The sequence below is a fragment of the Phoxinus phoxinus genome (genome assembly GCF_949152265.1).
Source record: "Phoxinus phoxinus genome assembly, chromosome: 10".
NCBI lineage: Eukaryota > Metazoa > Chordata > Actinopteri > Cypriniformes > Leuciscidae > Phoxinus > Phoxinus phoxinus.
Window position 1 is genome coordinate 22,987,039 of NC_136885.1, and position 19,209 is coordinate 23,006,247.

General features: G+C 37.5%; 1 protein-coding gene across 4 annotated transcripts in view; it reads left to right on the forward strand.

Moving 5' to 3' along the window:
* sema6cb (semaphorin 6Cb) overlaps positions 1–19,209 on the forward strand; it is a 137,187-nt gene that overhangs the window by 50,580 nt on the left and 67,398 nt on the right. For all 4 annotated transcript variants that reach the window (XM_079625123.1, XM_079625125.1, XM_079625126.1 and 1 more), the window contains one exon: positions 13,872–13,981. The gene's annotated coding sequence lies outside the window, so the exon portion shown is untranslated. The remainder of the gene's footprint in view (positions 1–13,871; positions 13,982–19,209) is intronic.

Genomic DNA, 19,209 nt, shown 5'->3' on the forward strand with positions numbered 1-19,209 from the left:
GAGGAAATATTTATGAATAAAGACTTTGATTTTAGCTAATAAAATACTTAAAACTTAAAATATTTTTTTTTCAAAATTATTTTATTTCAGCTAGTTTTCTGTCGCAAGCTTCATTTTAATATTGTCAGAATCAGATTTAGAACCAGAAAACATACTGGACATACAAAGACTGGACTGGACTCTTTGACTTGTATTTAAAGTAATTACTAACAGTTTGTTCTATTTTTACATTAGTTAAGGGTTCGACAAACTGGTTAGAACCAGTTTGAGAAAGTTCTTGTTAGTCTGACACTAACCATTATATCATATAAACAGAAAAGGAAGTTGTTGTGCCTGTCCATATTAGTCTATACGCATAGCAAGCCTAGCTGACTCTCCGTGAAGTCTCAAAAACAGCCAACGATCAGGTTCTCAACATATAGTTAATATATATCTATATATATATATCAAATCTCTCAATTTACTGAATGTTCAGGACGTTCTGTTCCAGCCAGGGCTGGATTTATAAGATTAAACAAGGTTGACTGCGTCTTGTGTGTTTACGCATGCTTTAGCTCCATCGTGCTGCATTCATAGGCGTTTGTGTGTACAAATCTGTTGGCACGAAGATGTGTTTTTCTGCAGATGGAAAGAAGCAAAACTCTCGTTTCAGGCATCACTCGCTCAGACCTAGCCTCCAATGTGTGGCATTCAGTTCATGTTTACACAGCCCACCTTATAATAGAGCCCCTCACATGCCCTACTGCGACGCTTTGGATGTAATCGGACCATTTAAGATTCCTGTTTCTCTGAGTAGCAGTTGTTTTTGAAGAGGCTTATCATAACTGAGCTAATGAAGAGATTACGGCCCGTATAGACCAAGACGATGATCCGAAATGATCTTTTCTTTTGAGGGAAAATTGAAACGCATTAGTGTTGCACGAAAGGAGCCGAATCTCTCACTCTTCTTCTCTCTTTTTCTCTCTGTATTGATCGGTTTTAGTGGATTTTTGGTGGCATTTGCTCATTGCTTTCTTATTTCAGAGTTTATTGGATGACAACCACCACACGTGTTTTGCAATCGAAGAAAACGGCAAAGCCGTGAGAAGCTGATCACATTCTGCCTTTTCTTTCCAGCAATCCACGTTCATACAGCTCTCTGACCCATTTTTCAACAATGTTTCTTTGCTGCCAAGTGTTCAATTTAAAGCTGATTTGATTTAGAAAAAGAATTTGAGAAGCGGCCGAGTCCTTGTGCGCGAACTATTTGTTTTCTGGGTGAAAGGTCATTTTTCTGAGGCCTGTGTGCGGCTGTAGAGATAGCTAATCCTGGAATATCCTTTATGAACCATTTTTTTTCTATAAGCAGCTGTTTTCAGTGAAAGATTTTCACTGTAAATCTACTCAGCTGTCGTCAAAGAGGGTGAAAAATACCTGAGCTAATCTAAAATCCAGCAGCAGGACGGTGAAATCCCCTCAGAGCTCTCTGGTCAATAAGCAACACATTCTGCAGAGCAAAGCAGCTAATTTAACCCACATCTATTCTAGACCCAGTACAACAGGATCTTTTTGTCCTAGAATAGTGGCCCAAAAAAATGGACACTTAAGCCATACTTAATGTATGAATTGTATTTAGTTCAGTGTTTTCAAAACTTCTTTGTTTTATGTATCCTCACCCATCACTAAGAGCCTTCTAAACCAGAAATGTGTATATCGAAGTTACCAATAAATTTTATCTCAAGCAACTCCATGTTTTTACATTTAGATCTTTGCTGTCATCTAACTTTTTTAAAAACACAAATAATTTGTCCAATTTAGCTTATTTTAAAGTGAACCTTTTATTGTTAATTTTAATTTTCTCTCTTGCGAACATCTGTAAAAATAATACCCAATATGTTGTGTTAATATGAAGGACGTTAGGACGTAGGATGAAGGGTTAAATTAAATGTCTGTAAACTTAACAGATAATGTTGTGTTGTGATGCCAAAGTTTACAATTCACAGCATGTAAAATTAATGATTTAGTTGATTATACTACATGTACATATATTTTTCACAAAGAGATTCATACTCTCATATTATAATTTTTTTTTTGTTATCCTGAAAGTGACATGAAATTAATTTAGAAATTACACACAGACAAATCACATTGAAATTATTAGATTTTTTTTAAATCCTCAGAAAAGAAAAGTTTCTGGGAATTGCTCTAATGAGAAGACAATGCCAAAAGAGTCAATCATTTTATATAGGCTATAGTGTAAAGAAATTTGGTATTGGTGTGATTTTAAATATTCAGAAAAGTTTTTTTGCTGCCACTGTACACAATTTTTCTGCTTTTGCTGCTGAAAAGCATAAAAGCCTCAAGACCCTGAGCAAAATAGAGGATTCTGAATCTAAAGCCTTTAGTTCAGATGTTTAGAGTGTGAAAGAGACTGAAACGCGTTGTTCTTTTGTATTCTTGCAAATCCATTGAAGATTAACCTGATTTCCCACAAAAGCAGTAAAGTTTGTAGTCAGATCATTCATATTTGGCAGTCAAGTAGCACGCAGCGTTCTCCTGCGTCCTGCAGTCTTATAAAGAGAGCTCCCACTGCTTTATTTTAATATACGTTGGCTGAATTGCAGAATACTACCACTAGACATGTTCGTGTCATGTTGCAAGAGTCAGTGCAACAATATGTAATCGTTTAAAGTGTGGATGTTCAGAAGTTGTGTTCAAGATGAACTCTTTCTAAGTTCATTGACATGGGAACCAGAGCCAGGTATGGAGGGGGAGTGCTGACGTCCCAGTCCTTGTTGAAAGGTGTCCAACGATGGACTCCTAATCCTGGATTACCTGTGTGGTGGTTGTAGATGGCACAGATAAGATGGGAATGGAACCATTGCTCTTTGTGTGGAATGGCTTAAACATGTTTCTCTCACACTCTAAGATAAGGTTTTATGATTTTAGATTCTCTCTCAGCAGAAAGACTCCTGTTTTTTTTAGAGGCTAATACATGCAAAAACATAGAAAGGCATCTGGTTTCACAACAAATCCATTGGGCTTTAGTTTCTGTTTTGCAAAGCACGGCAATTTAATTTATCATTTTGAAGATGAGTGAAAAATATAAATTTTAATATTTCTGTTTCTCTATTCGTCCCTCTATGAATGCGACTGCTGTGTGTTTTTAGATGTATCATCCTCACTGATCAAAGCCAGATGTGTACAGTCTAGATCAGCTTTTGTCAGTCAGGCTGTGTGTGCAGTATACTACACTATTATACAGTATATTTTTATTTATTATTAGTTAGTCAAGGTGCATTATTTAGATTTACATGACCAGTTTTCATATCTGTTAAACCCTTTTAAGGAAATGATTCAAATGATTATTAATTTATACTACAAATCTTTTTTTTTTCTTAAAACATGTTGTCACATGAAAAACCAGTCAGTAACTGGACTGATGTAAGTCTCACAAACTGAAAGTATACGCCACAGTAATGGATCCTGATTAATTTAGAATAAATCGTGAACTCCATATCGAATCTGAAGGAATTACTGACAGAGTGAGTCTCTCTGTCGTCCCCACACACACACACACACAGTTTACCACAAACTCTCCCCTCAGCTGGTTTCATTGGTCAACAGTCACCAGTCAAAAAAGTTATGCTATATGCAATCAGCACTATGATTGACATGACATATGAAATTTGTTTGGGGAAGTGTTTTGTGTATCATTTTGACTGACTATTTTAAAAGAGCATGTTTATTAGAGTGTCATTTGACTATGAATCAGTCATCACAACTTGTGCTGTGTGTGTTTGGTACATAAAAGTTTGGCGCATACTCAAATAAGATAATATCATACAAAATGGACAAACACAAAAAGCTTTTTCCCTCAATTTTATTATTGTCACTTTTTTTGTTGCATTTGCGACCATTTTAGTTACAGTCAGGGCCCTGGTTTCCATAAGTGGTCTGTGTGGATTGAGGAGGTAACTTTTGTATTGTGGACTTTAGAGTATGTCTACGTTACTGCTTTCCATAAGTTGTCCACTTTCAAACCTGCACCGAACCATTTTTGGGTCAAAAGAATACGCCACGTGGATACTCGAGAGTTTTGAGTAATAGATGTACGTTTTCACTTAAGTTCCAGCTACTGTACTGTGTGAAAGTTTTTCTTCTTTCCTCCTTTTTGTACTTTCCTCCAAAGGAAGTGTTGTTGTCCAGAAGGAAATTACCGGTTGCTTGAATTAATGACTTGGACATGCAGTTTTTCTTGCTGACAGAAAAGCTTCACCTGAATGAGCAAAAGCCTTCTGCCTCTGTTTCCTCTGTGGCGTGTCGTTGTGTTTTTCATTCCCTGCTGCTCTTCGCAGTAGAAACACTCTCTTCCTTACCGACCGTGTGACATCACTAGCATTTCCTTTAAAATATTGTACCGTACTTGAGGTGACGTCACTATCATTTTTTTTTTTTTTACTTAAAATGTCAAGCAAACTTTAAATAGGCACATTTTCCCCAGCCTCTCTTGAATAGTGGTGATGACATGTCATAGTTCGATTTAGTTGTCATGCTGACAGGCGCATACATCACCCCCTACTCTATCCATAAAACATAGTCTAGTTTAAACATTCATCATCTCTCCATCTCTTTTTCCATCATTCACCCCTTCTTTCTTTTTCACCTTGCCTCCTGTATTGTTCTCTTTCCGTTTCTTGGTTTCTGTTCACCTCAGCCCTCATTGCCAGGACAGGGGTGTTTGCAGGCCCTGAGTGATGTGGTATTTAATAAAGACATGCAGTGGGTTGCCAGATTGTCAATTTTCATGCTGCTTGTGGCTTTCAGGGTGATTAATGTCCTGAGATGGCATTATATAGCTCTCACGCCTGGCTGTAGCGCTGGCCACTGGCCCAGGGCTGCTCTGACGGTGCCTTTTATTTCAGACAGAAATTGTTACATTTTGTGGCCTCTGCCTTTGAACTACCAACTACTTTTCTTAGCGGATTGCTATATAATGCTTGTTGGTGCTTTATTGAACATGGTGCAGACTCGGCTTCTAGTAACAAATGTGGGGTCAGTGATTATGTTGGGTCAATGTTAATGTTCATAGCTTTTTCTTGAAAACACAAAATTTGAATTTAAAGAGCATGATGTTCACTCTAGTACCGTAATGTTTTATTTTCATTCCCTGAAATCCAATTATATTTTATTTCAAGATTTCTTGCACATAAACAGTCGTAATTAGTTTTACATGATCATTTCCCACCTTATCTTTGACTTTGATACTTTTAGGTAAATAAGCTGTTTTTGATACTGTTTTTGGAATTTAGTCATATGCAAATTATCAGTGTTGTGATTGGCTAATCTCTTTGCATGTGAAATGACTAGTGATTCATAATACAATGGATCATATCAGTTATTGAACGATATTATACTGTAGATGTTTTTTTTGTAAAATTTTACAGTAACTTTTTACATTTAGATAAACTTTGCATCATCTTAAACTCACTCTTTGCAAACATTAATAATTAAAAACACTGTTAAGTGTAATCTTTAGCAAATTTCTAAATGATTATATTAATTTAAATATCAGGGAAACTTGGACACATTATGCCAGCCTCTCTTGAAAAGTGGTTACGACGTGTCATAGTTCGATTTAGTTGTCATGTTGGCAGGCCATACAACATAGACATTTTCAGACTGTACATTGTATTGTGTGATGCCTAAATTAATTTTTAGCATTTAAAACGGTTGTTTTTAGTATTTTATTTTACAAAATAGTGTAAAACATAATATCAGACCATAATCCGTTATCTGTTTATAAGTATCTGCTAGATTTTTAATATTGGTGCGTGCCTAGTAATTACTATCACCATTGCTGAATTGGTTTGTATATGGGTCCTATTTAAATGTTCTCATGGTTTTGACATCACTACTGTGGTTGGTGGGGTTTATATTATGAATGTTATAATATATCTTCATAGTTGTTTTAAAAGTGATATTTTAACTTTAAAGTAAGTATACACTATTAGACATCCAGTAGCTGAGGAAACAGGGTAAAATAGGTGGTCCGAGTCACAGCTAAAAGGCCACTTGTCACCTGACAGGAGTGAAACAGCAGGACTCCTGTGGACTCTGAGAAAAGGACATGTCAGGGTCACTGTGAGCAAGAGGGGCAAGACAAAGATGAAAAGATGAGAAGAAAGAAGTAAAAGGAAAGGTGGTGAGAGACAGACAGACAGACAGACAGACAAGAAACTGAGGCAGAAACAAAAAACAAGGAAAGGTTTTAAAAACAAGGAAAATTGTACTCACAATTGATTCAAATGGAGTTTGACATTAGCATGTTGCTAAGCTAACTCTAATAATTCTAAACGCATAAATAATAAACAAATTACTCTGTTTTTAATCAGTCACTGAACTTAATTTGTATGCTAAATGTAGGCCTATTATACTTTTATTTAAAGAGTCAACATTTCTCTCGCCTCGTTCGCCGTTTCAAATTAATTTTTTGATTAGGCTCATCATAAAGCTTTCTGGATTACCGGTACCTGTTCTGATACTTGAGATGCTGCTTTATTATATAGCTTAAATAAGGGCTCTTAGGTGGCATATTTAAGATGCCTAGCTTTCAGAACTGCTTCAGGAGCATGTCTATGATGCTTCAAAATGCTCTCTCTTTAGGCAGCTAGGTTTTGGAACAGAGCAAAGGGAGAGATACAGTGATCCGTTTGTGTCTTTAACCCTTCTATCCGTTCCCACGGTATCTGGAGAAGGAAGAACTGACCCTGTATGAGCTCTATACCCCTTCATCCCTCTCTCGTTCTCTCTCTCGCTCTCTCTTTCTCACCCACACATGCACAAGGGATCTGTTCACAACATCAGTTATTTGACTTTATATTGTTTAGATCAGCGGTTCTCAATGGTTTTGCTTCTAGATGCAAATATTAGATATCAAGTGGAAAACCAACACCGAACCAAAATAGTAGACTTACGACAGTCTATCCATGTTGGCACCTGCCTAATTTGAGTATAGCTTCTATCAACTGACATGTGAATTTTCAGCAATATACCCTAGAGCGATTCAACACACAGCCTTTTGACACCAGCAATGCAAAAAAGGGGAAGCATCTCCTTTCTACTTCCTCTTAAAAAGTTGATTAGCCTATTTTTTTTTTTTTTACTGTTTTATTTTAACTATGCACGACTATACTGCCTTTCAAAAGTTTAGAATCAGTAAGATTTTTGTTCTTTAGTTAATGCTTTTTTTTCAGCAAGGTCACATTGAAATTATCAAAAAATGACTGTAAAGACATCATTTATAATGTTACAAAAGATTTCTATTTCAAATAAATGCCATTCTTTTGTACTTTCTATTCATCTGAAACCTCAACAACAACAAAAAAGTGTAAAAAGTGTACATTAGCTTCAAAAATTGTTTTGTTTTCAACATAATAAAATAGGAAATGTTTCTTGAGCACCAAATCAGCATATGATTTCTGAACAATCATGTGACACTGAAGACTGTAGTAATGATGCTGACAATCTGCTTTACCATCACAGGAATAAATTACATTTCAAAATATATTAAAATAGAAAAGTCATTTTATAATATTTCACACTGTTTTTACAAAAGCAATACAAATCTGTTACTATATATATTATAATAGGTAAAATCAGATACTATTTTATCACTCCGCCATACAGTATCTGATGTTTCTTTCTTTTGGCTTTCATTTGTTTTCCTGTCACGATTTGTTAGAAAGCTATCCTTTGATTTCAAGAACAGAGGCTTCTCAGTATCTTTAAACTCCATTTTTAGAGCTCAGTTTCTTTATTTATATTCTGATAAGGACTGAGTGGATAATGAGAGACAGAAATCCTCTGACTGAGACTGGGGCGAGAGTTCATGTTTAATAACGCTCGGGTTGACGGAGCATGGGGTAACAGTTAACGCTTGGTTAACAATACAACAGGTACGGCGGGGCTAATGTTGCCACAAAAGGAAAATTCCAAATGTCGGCTTTTATTAGCTGAACAAACAATTTGAAGTGACGTCTTGTGATTTGTGACACTTTGTGTTTTTAAGCTTGAGCTACAAGGTTATTACCCCTGCTGTGATATTTAGATTGGGTCCTGGATATATTTGTGTTGTACATTTTTTTTGTTTTTGTCCTTTACTCAATCTTGTGGTGTTGAGTTCAGCGTCTTTTAGGATCAACAGCCTGATGCAGCTCACTTTTTTTCGTGTTTACGTGTGTGTGTGGGTGAAAATACAACATTTAAATCTCTTAGAGGTAGGGGACAAACTTTCACTCTCACCCCATTTCTGTTTCTCTGTGATAAATTATATATGAATAATAGTCAGTGAATGTTGCCTTCAGCCAGACCATATCAGACTTTTCTTTGCAGAAAAAAGAACAAAAACATCACAGTAAGTCAAGAGAGAGAACATGACGTTCTGAGAGAGAAATAGACAAAGAGAGAGAAAGAGCGGACAGAATGGGAGCAAAGTTGTAGAGTTGGATGAACTTTATTGTGCCTGAACAGTATTATTGTATATTAAAGTAAATATTAATGGAAAAAAATAATACTACTTTTATGCTTTCAGAAGACTTGGGATACACTTGAGACATATGGACTAATTTGTATGGTGTTTATTTTTGTTGTCGTGTTTGGATATGAAAAGAGGGTGAGTAAATAATTACAGAATTTGCACTTTTTAGTTGAACTATGCCTTTAAGCCTTGCTAGATGTTTGTATAATCTATTATCAGTGCATGTGTTGGAGACTCATAGCAGACTGTGACTAATCAGTATTTCCACTCCATGGTGAACTCTAATTTGTGTAATTCACCTGGCATCAGCTCAGTCGGACACACATATCACCCCACCAAACACATGACTTTGTCATTAGCTGCTACTGCTGGCAACATCTGTACGTGATCCCTGGGAACAATAACATCATTTTGCAGGCAAATCAGTGTTAAGCTCAGGTGAAATTAGATACCGGTACTATGGCCTTGATATAAACGACCCACGTTCTTAAACTCAGCTGGAAAAAATACATACTTGAGCCTAAAAACACTCAAATTACAGCTGTTGGACTGTATGGATGATCATGTGTGGAGTTCCGACTAATTTATCTAAACTGCAGCGATGTACTGTATATATGTTTTTGTCTGGAAAAGGCATTAGTCACATCCATCGTTGTGCTAATTACTCAAGCGCATCTTGTGCAACGTACATCTAGTAGGATAATATTTTCACCGTGTTCGGCTAATGTTAGGCTCGCTGCGTGAATACTCAATCAAGGGCAATGTTCTTTAAAGCTGTAGGTGGTTGCTTGCCATAATTGAAAGCGTTTGCTGCCGAAGTGTTCTAGAAGGTCCAGTATATTACGATGCGCGGCGTGGACCCTCACTCCGTTTCATTTCCCCACTGAAAGACAGCGATTAATCTGATTAGTGATCTATCAGCTGAACGTTCTGCCTCCCGGCTCTAATGGTCAATGCCAGAGCCTGGTCTGAATTATTAACAGATCCATTCCTGGAGACCAGGGACAATTCATCACCAAACAGAGGGGCGAAATGAAAGAAAAAAAAAAAAGAGATGGGCTGGGTTAAGTAAAGAATGAAAAAAATAAAACCCATGTAAACATGGTTTTGTGTAGCAGTAAAGAGAAAACAGGTAGTGTGTGTGCGCGTGCGTCTGTGCGTGGTTTAAAGGAACAGTTCACCCAAAAAAATGAAAAATCTGTCATTTACCTTGGGAAATGTTGAAGAATGTAACGGTGGCTATTTTCCATATAATGAAGGTCAAAGGGAAATTAAAAGTGGTCCACATGACCTGTGCACTATATTTGCCCTATATTTTCAGTCATCTAAAGCCATACCCTTACCACAAATTTTCTCTTAAAGGAACAGTTAATCAAAATGTTTTTTATTATATATGTAATTTGGCACCATTGATATCAATATTATTTTGTAAAACATATGACTTTTGTAGGTCATTACAATGCTTGGAAAGATTATCTGTTTGTAACACAAAACTATCATATGGCGATTTTTTTATGTGTGAATTGTTCCTTTAAGAGAAATAAATGTAAAAAGTGTTTCCAAATGTCACACAAGTTAGAGGTTACATATGTTTTGCCAGCCTTGATTTATTAAAATCAATAGTTTTCGGCTCTAATCCCAAAAGTTCAGTACATTTTAAAACTTAACCTATAGCTCTCTAAGTGATAATGGGGATGTTTTATATGCACACACACACACACACACACACACACACACACACACACACACACACACACACACACACACACACACACACACACACACACACACACACACACACACACAGTATGTTCTCATCCCTAAATATCACCAATAATCATAAACCTAATGAATACAGATCTCCAGTGGTAAGTAATCATAACCTAATCTTAACCCTACACTGTGCATCTAAATCTCATGTTGCCTAAATAGAATATGATCCCAAACCTTTATCTAATCCTAAACCTAATTCTTGTCAGCAGTGTCTCTGTGTGCATTTGCAACAACAGCAACTCTGTGTGTGTGTGTGTGTGTGTGTGTAGACCAGCCCACTTTCAGGACACTAATCACATTGTAGAACATAAACAGCTGACACTCAGCTGAGATGTATTTATTACAAACACACAATTTACTGGATTAGTAGTCTGATCCAGAGGTGTTTTAAAGGTACCAGTTTACCCAAACATTTTGAAATCTCATTATTTAGAAAATTATGGTAGAATTATAATTTTTGAGTGAACTGTCCCTTTAAGACTACCCTGTGCATAAGCTGTAACAGGTGAAAATATGTCACAATAAAGAGATAGCTCTTGAGAAATATATGTACGGTAATAGACTTTGGATGGAACTGGTAGAATTGAATTCTTTCAAGATGCAGTACAACTCAGATACTGTAATGACCATTAGATCACTGACCCAGAGTTAGTCCATGAGAGGGAATGCTGGAACCAGTAAGACTGCCAGTAAATCACAGCGCATGTAGAGTTTCTACATTGTTGTCTTTTTTTTATCCTTGAGTTCATATTTCAAAACTGAAACACTCCAACCACAGTCCGTATTGATTTTATTGCAGTGTAACTTCATGCTTGGAGAGTTACATTAGCTTCATTTCAAATGAACTGTTTGATGGATTGGCTTATTCACAGAGCCAATGACATCCACCGGGCCAAACAAGAATGAACTACGGTTGTACCCTCCATAGTGTGAGGCGTAAACACAGGATACAGTAAGTGTGTGTATAAATCCAGTTCAGCTTTGACAGAAGCTGAAAAATATCCGTAGTAATTATGAATGACTTGTAACTTCCCCATCACTTATAATTCACACCACTGATAGGTCAATACAATGTTCTAGCCGTGTCAAAACATGCAATACTAGCTATGATGCTAAACGCCTGTTCGTTTAGTACTATGTATGCAGTCTGTATCACTGCACCCATAGAGGTTCACTTTTAGCCTTAGCACTGGGTATGATTACATGTCAGGCAATATTTGTTCTAGACCGCACGATCAGCACAGATGCTCAGCAAACACCACGAGAACCAGACCCCAGACGCTATTTTTGACGTAGAAGCAGGAAGTGCTGCACTGTTTACACTACGTCATAGGGGTGTTACGGTTCACAAAATTCACGGTCCGGTTCGATACGATACACTGGTGTCACGGTTCTGTACATTTTCGATACAGCAAAAAGAAAGAAATGCCAGAGAAATTTCCTTGATTTATTTTTTTATTTTTTTATTATTAAAACTAACATCATAAAGTATGATCATTTTTTACTTTGAGCAATGATGGAGCTATAATTGACTCTTCTTAGGAGCATAAAACAGCTCCTTGAAAAAATGAAATGTAATATTGTAGTAGTTCTAAATCAAGGTTTATTTTATTTCAGATTTACATTTGAGGGCAGCAATTTTATTCACAATGTTGAAATAAAACCGACGTAACGTGACTTGGAAGCATTGTAGCCTACTATTCCTGCCAAACTTCCATGGTTACAGTTAGTGTTACTACAGTAATCCATGGTGAATGTTGCTGATCTGTGGACACTGGATAGTTAATTCATGGCACAATGTTTCTTCCTGGTTTCCACGTCAGCGCTGTTTGATCCGTTAATAACGGATGTTATTACTTCAGTGGTGAATTTTTGAAGAAATGCTTTCTTTACTGGATCTCTTAGCGCTGTGTAGTAACAGTGTCGCTTGATCAAGAGAGGCTCGCGCTGCATTGTTCCAAACCGATAAACGGTCCGTGAAGCGCAGTTTCGTTCCGCTTTCATTACGTTTGCCATTTGATGTTGAGCAATGTTTTGGTCGCGAGTCGCGACATCGTCTCTCACATTATGAGCACGCTTGCCACGCGCCTACATTTGAAATAACAAAATTTTGGTCGGCAGTAAAAATGGTCCAACTGTCCATGGTTGGTTCCAAATGGTTCGGTTTGTAATGCATACAGAACCGAAAGCTGAAAACGGTTCAATACGTGTATCGTTACACCCCTACTACGTCAACAATGTATGAGAGTGACGTGGAAGATAAGAGATTGTTGAATAAAGTCGTTATTTTTGGGGGGGTTTGCGCACAAATTATTTTTGTCGCTTCATAACATTAAGGTTGAACCACTGTAGTCACATGGACTGTTTTAACGATGTCTTTACTACCTTTCTGGGCCTTGAAAGTTGCAATGGCGTTGCTGCCTATGGCTGGTTCAGAAACCTCTCGGATTTCATCAAAAATATCTTAATTTGTGTTCCGAAGATGAACGATTGTCTTGCTGGTTTGGAATGACATGAGGGTTCATAATCAATGACAGAATTTTTATTTTTGGGTGAACTAACCCTTTAATGTAAAACAGATGGATCAGAAAAGTCCATCCAAAATGTAACAGATTTCCAGTGCCGCATATGCACAGAAAGCTTGATATCGATGTTTATATTTTCTGGACAAGAGATCTGTGTGTGTTTTGCCATGATTTGTTTTGTTCTCCCTGTGCTCTGTAGCGTAATATAAATGGTTTTTCAGACACAAGTTTCAGGCTTGTGAGCAATGACTGCTCCCCCCTCCCTCACCCCTCAACCCCCCCGGGTGGGACATGGGGAATGAGTGATGGAAAGAGAAGGGTGAGAGGGCTAAATGCCTGAGCCACATGCGATAACTCACTAGCGGTTCACAGGGCTAACTGCGGTCAGAATGTGATAGCCTTGCACGAATGTGTTCCGGGAAATCCAGCCAGTCGCCCCCCAACCTCACCGGGGGTTTTAAAAGATCCAGGAATATGGAATTCCACAGCCGGTTAATTGAATCTGTGATTTGCAATCTCACCAATTACACAATTTTCTATTTTAGTGCTGCACCGCTGTATAAGAACCCTCTATTAAAGTTTAATGTTTCCCTATTGAAGGAACCGCATGCGGTTAATGGATGGATAGATAGATGCATAGAAATGCATAGATTTGCAGTACGTCTTGTGTATTAAACACAAATTGCCACCATGATTTTCCTGCCATTTTTTTTGACAGAAGCGGGTTAATGAATGGAAAGTTGCTTTTGCTTTTCTTTTTTCCGCGCACAGATGGGAGTTCAGCTCCCTAGCAGAAACATCTGGTCCTGTTTAGAGTTATGCCGTGTGTGTGTTTATGAGAGAGTGTTTTTAAAGCACGAGCATAAGAGGGATTTTTTTCTTGAGCAGTGGTGAGTTCTGAATCTTCCTCTGTCACGGGTCACTAGCCGGTTCACATTTCCTGCCAACATGAGTCACCTACAAACCAGCGGTTATTAGTCTACAAATCTCTAACACAGCCAGATCCAAATATATTTATGTCTGCTTCTTTTTTTTCTCCTCTGTCTCTCTCACAGGGTCTAAACAGAAAATATCTTTCTTCTTTGTGGGTGTCGCCATTTACTCTCGTGGACACCAGTGAGAGCTGAAGCGTTTCCACCACTGCTCTTCTCCTGAAAGGATAACAGTGAGTTTTGAATTTGTCTCTCTCTTTTTACAGTGATTCAGGTTTCCTGCCTGTCATCATGGACACGCCAGTTCGTATTTCCTCTCTTCGTTATGGCAGACAAAATCAATTGTAGACACAGCAGTTTACAGAGACGCAGCATCAGTTCGAGATCAGCAGAACTAACAAACGTGAATCGACCTGTCAGATCTGATGTAACCCACGCTAGCTGGATTGCGTCCGCTGTTAAGAAAATGTGATTGACGGGCATCTGAGATTCAGATCTGCATGGATCCAGTTTACTACATTAGCCCATTGTTTTATAGACAGTATATCGGTAGCAGCTGGTAGAGACTCTGCTATGCCTTTTACCACCGTATAAATAGGAACATTTTTATACTCTGATATAAAAGGTGATGTTTGCATTGAAGTTACATTGAAGTCCTTCATTTTTAAAATATTAATGTGACTAGTTTTTAAAATATTAATGTCACTCGATTATCAAATAGACTTTACTGGTTGATTTGGATGCCTGTTTCCACCTCTGAGTACAAAAAGGTTTTGTAATTTCTCAAAATTGTGATTTTTATATCTCATAATTCTGACTTTTTTATCTCAAAATAGCATTCATTAATTTTACAATATGACTATATCTCACAATTTGACTTAATCTTTCGTAACTTTGACTTTATATTCAACATTATGACTTTATTTCACAATTCTGACTTTATCGCAATGACCTTTTGTCTTACAATATTGGCTCTATTTCTCCTTATTTGTTACTATATTACTTCATAATTGCTTTTATAATTGTGTCTTATTGTAATTGTTAATTTACTATATCTCACAATTTGACTTTATTATTATGAGAAATAAGAAAAATAAAAAAGTAAATATAAATAAAAAATCATCTCACTATTGCTAAATATTTCTAGTAATTGCAACATTGTATCTCACAACGGGCTATGTTGTACATGGTTATTTTATGAATTAATTTGGGGGTTGAATTTCTTGCACAAATAGCTAAAACATGAGACTATTGCCGTGATGTAAAACTTGTTTAATATAAGATTTTGGTCATACCATCCACCCTTAAGAGCAATCTATGTTGGATTTTTGGCATAAAATGAAACAACCTTTGCTTTTCTGGTCAAACACTCTGACAGCTCAGACTAAAACTGACATGCCCTCACATTATTTGAGCAGCACCATTATTCATTCACTCTTTCCCTCTTTCTCTTCCCTGCTGCTGCCCTCTGAGCAGAAACAACAGTGTAAGCACTCCCATTCTAGATTTCTCTCTATCCTTCCCTTTTGTCATGGAGTCCGCATTTTCATCCAAAGGTCATTGATGGCCACAGAGAATCACTTGGAGTGGTATTCAGTCAAATTGCATCATACTGTTTATCCCGGAGGTTCTCTCTGTATTGTGGAAGATCTGGTATAGAGCTGAGCCCTGCAGGTCTGGAAACGTGCCACTGGAAAGGCTCATACCAACTTTGTGAAAGGTCAGGTGAGAAAGCTTTTTGGCACTCTGATGGGGTGAACGCCAAACGAAACGGGTTCTGGGTAGTTTAGTTTAGTAAAATGTTTGTGCTTGGGTTTTTTTAAATCCCTTTTCTCTTCTCTTCATCTCTGGCACCACATATTTAAACATACAGTACGTGGGATTTTCTGCAATGTGAGAAGTGTGGCTTCTCAGTCTTTTATTGCTGTGATCAGCGGATAGCCGATTCTCTGACTCTTTGGCCTTGTGACTTTGACTCTGCGACCATCTAATACTCTGACTCATTCTGCCTCATTGTTGCCCACCACAGCAGGGCTACAATGAATAGCAAAATCTCACCCAGTGAATAGGACATTTCAGAGCAGTCATCTGGAACGCCACTTTAGGCTTGAATACAATGATTGGACTGTATGTGTGCTGTTTAAAGTCTACAATAGCATATTCCACATATTCTCTCTTGTTCTGTATGACTGAAAAACCCTGTTATAATGATTTGGCTTGGAATGATAATGCATAACTGAAATAGTTAGAGGTTTAGCATTTACTTAAAGAGATAGTTCACCCAAAAATGAATGTTTTGTCATTATTTAATCACCCTCATGTAGTTTAAAACCTGTATGATTTGCTTTCTTCTACAGAACACAAGAAGATATTTTGAAGACTTTTTTGTCCACACAATGAAAGTCTATGGGGTCCAAAACAATATTGACTTTCTTCAGAATATTTTATTTTTTGTTCCACGGAAGAAATCAAGTCATACAAGCTTTAAACTACATGAGGATGAGTAAATGATGACAGAATTTTATTTCTTAGGTGAACTATCCCTTTAAGTGTGCATTTAAAATGCCTTACATGAAGTAGAATTCATGCAAACTCCAGGTCGGCTACACAAACCTAATCATCAGATTGGTTCCAACAGGGAAGCACTTGGCTGCACAGTAAAAGCTTGGGGTTAAATTCCCATTTTCGCCAGCAGATTGGCACTCAGGAATCACTTCCTGGTTCCTAACCACCAGCATCTAGTTATTTTCGGTGTATTTATGTGTGTGTGTTTGTCCCCCGGGGCCTGTTTGAGTTCTGAGCTTCACTGCCCTGAGACTAACAGGCAGGAGGAAGCAGATGGCTCCAAGGAGGGGTGACCCCATAGCAGAACTCTGACTCTGACAAAATTATATCCTCTTGAGTCACACACGTCTTGCTTCTGTAATCCTAATAGATACCCAAACAACTCTCACTCACATACACACACACTGTACCTCTGTAATCCGCATTGCTGCTCCTCCTCCTGTCTTGTCACGACAACTAGTGATGGGCAACCACTGGATTATAACCAGTCACTTTGACACATTTTATAATATAGACTCAATATAGACCATATTGTGCAAATCCACACTGACTGAGAGCGACGTTATTAACTCTTGAAAAAGATCTCAAGAGATGGCGAATTTGATACAGCTATAGACTTTAGTCAAAGTAAATGCCAAAGTAATTTAATTTGGTGTCTTTGAAACGGAGGCTGCTAGGGACTGAAGTGTAGTATGTTCAATATACCATATTGTTGATCGTTCAGCCGATTGAACAAAAAGAGTTGTGTCTCAATGTCTCATTGGGTGAATGATCAACATCCATTATGCAATATGACAACAACCGTATTGAACTTGCTTCCCAACACAGGCTGATTTTCCTTCATGACAAATTAAATGCTAAAGTCTCTAGTGTATATATGGGATCAACAAACTTTTTGACATGTTTAATTTTGATAAATCACTTAAAAAATTTTAATGACCTTATATTATTAATGTGAGCAGTATTCTACATACAGTATGTGTTGCCATATGGAGTTCTACTGGAAACACTTAAAGAACAGAAGCATCAGATAAACTGAATTTTCCTGGTAAAAGCTGTTAGATGTGCGAGTCATGACATGTTTTTTTTTAGCAGATGATTTATATGTCTTTGATTTGAATTGTGCGTGTTACAACGTAACTAAGTATGAAACTCATTCCTAAATTCTCTGTTCCCAAAGTACCTGTAAATCCAAAGCCAGTTTTCTCTCATTCGTCAGTTGGTGTTGATTTTGGCTCATGACTTCTTCAACATAGAAAGCAAAATGAAATTACAATCACATAATATTCTTCTCACTTCATTTATGTCAGAGTTTCCCCTTCAATGTGTAAATGCTGATATGTGTGCCAGAGGTTACAATGCCCTGATCTATACCCCTGTTTTTGGAGTAGCCCTCGAGAGCAACCTCCTGACTTCTGTTGATGAATATAGACGTTCCTATCTAACTAATATTGAGCTTGTTTCAATTTAATACGATTTTCTTTTTCAACAGACCTTGCAGCATGCTTGCAAAAACCTTCTTAATACCTGACTGAGATATCATCGAAAGCTTTTTGCAACCTTACCGCAACATCATTCCAGACATCTAGCACCCATAACAGTCCGCTAAAGTAATTTTGTGCTGTAGCTGCTATCAGCTGGGAGGTGGTGAGTAAAAAGCTTTCTCACGGCCCATTGTTATTCAGCAACAGTGCAGCATTAAGTGGTATATTGATCTTCTGATGCGACTCATCCGTCGAGATTCACCCACTGCTGATCCAGGATCAGGTCTGTCAGTCCTGGATGTCTCTCACATGCCTCCTTTGGGGCATTCACAACCACCATAGAGACAGAGACGAGCCGTGTTGTGTGTCGATGTGTGAAAACCAAATGTGCGTTAACTCTGCTCAGATGTTTGTCAAGAGATCCTGAATGCAGGATTTTGTCATTACTCAAACTCTTCTGCTTTATTTCCAACATCCACAGACCTCAGTGAGTCATTAGTGTCTCCTCTGGTTCTAAATCGCACCATGAAGGACAAAGAATTCCTCTCTGGGAGAAGAGCACCACATCCTAGAGTTACACTGCCTGAAGTGCATTCAATACCGTCTCACTCTCCAACCCAGACAGAACCTGTCTCACTCTCTTCAGGTGGAAGGATGTCTGAAGACCTGGAGAACTTTTCTGATTGGTTGATCTCTCTTCTTTGATCTGTCAAGTTCCCTCTTATTTTTCAACACTTCACTACTTGATTTGTCTGGCTTCCTCCTCGACTTCGTCTCCATGGCATAAAATCCTGTCTCTCATGTACACGCAACAAACACCAACCGGTCAAAAGTGCGGGGTCGATACGATTTTTTTTCTCTTTCTTATGCTCCTCACAAAGGCTGCATTTCTTTTTCTTTTTTTTCTGTTAAAATACAGAAAAAAACAATATTGTGAAATAATGAAATTTTAAATAAGTCTGTTGTATTTTAATATATTTTAACATTACATTTATTCCTGTGATGGCAATGCTGAATGGTCCCCGCAAAAAAATTGTATAAGAAATTAAAAGCACCAAATCAACATATTAGAATGATTTCTGAACCATGTGACACTGAAGACTGGAATAAGCCATCACAAGAATAAATTTAACATTTTAAATATATTTGAATAGAATATTGATATCACAATATTACTATAACATTTGATCCAACAAATTATTCCTTCAATAAATGCAGCTTTGATGAGCATTTCTTTCAAAAACAGTAAAAAAATCGTTTTGTCCCTAAACTTTTGAATGGTACTGTATCTGATGGGATCATGACAGTGTGCTGCATAACAGGAATGACCCGCATATCAGCCCACAAAGGGATCGCTAACACTCGCTCTTGTCTGATCTCGCCTCAGCTGTGGGCTTGAAAAGCTGCCAACA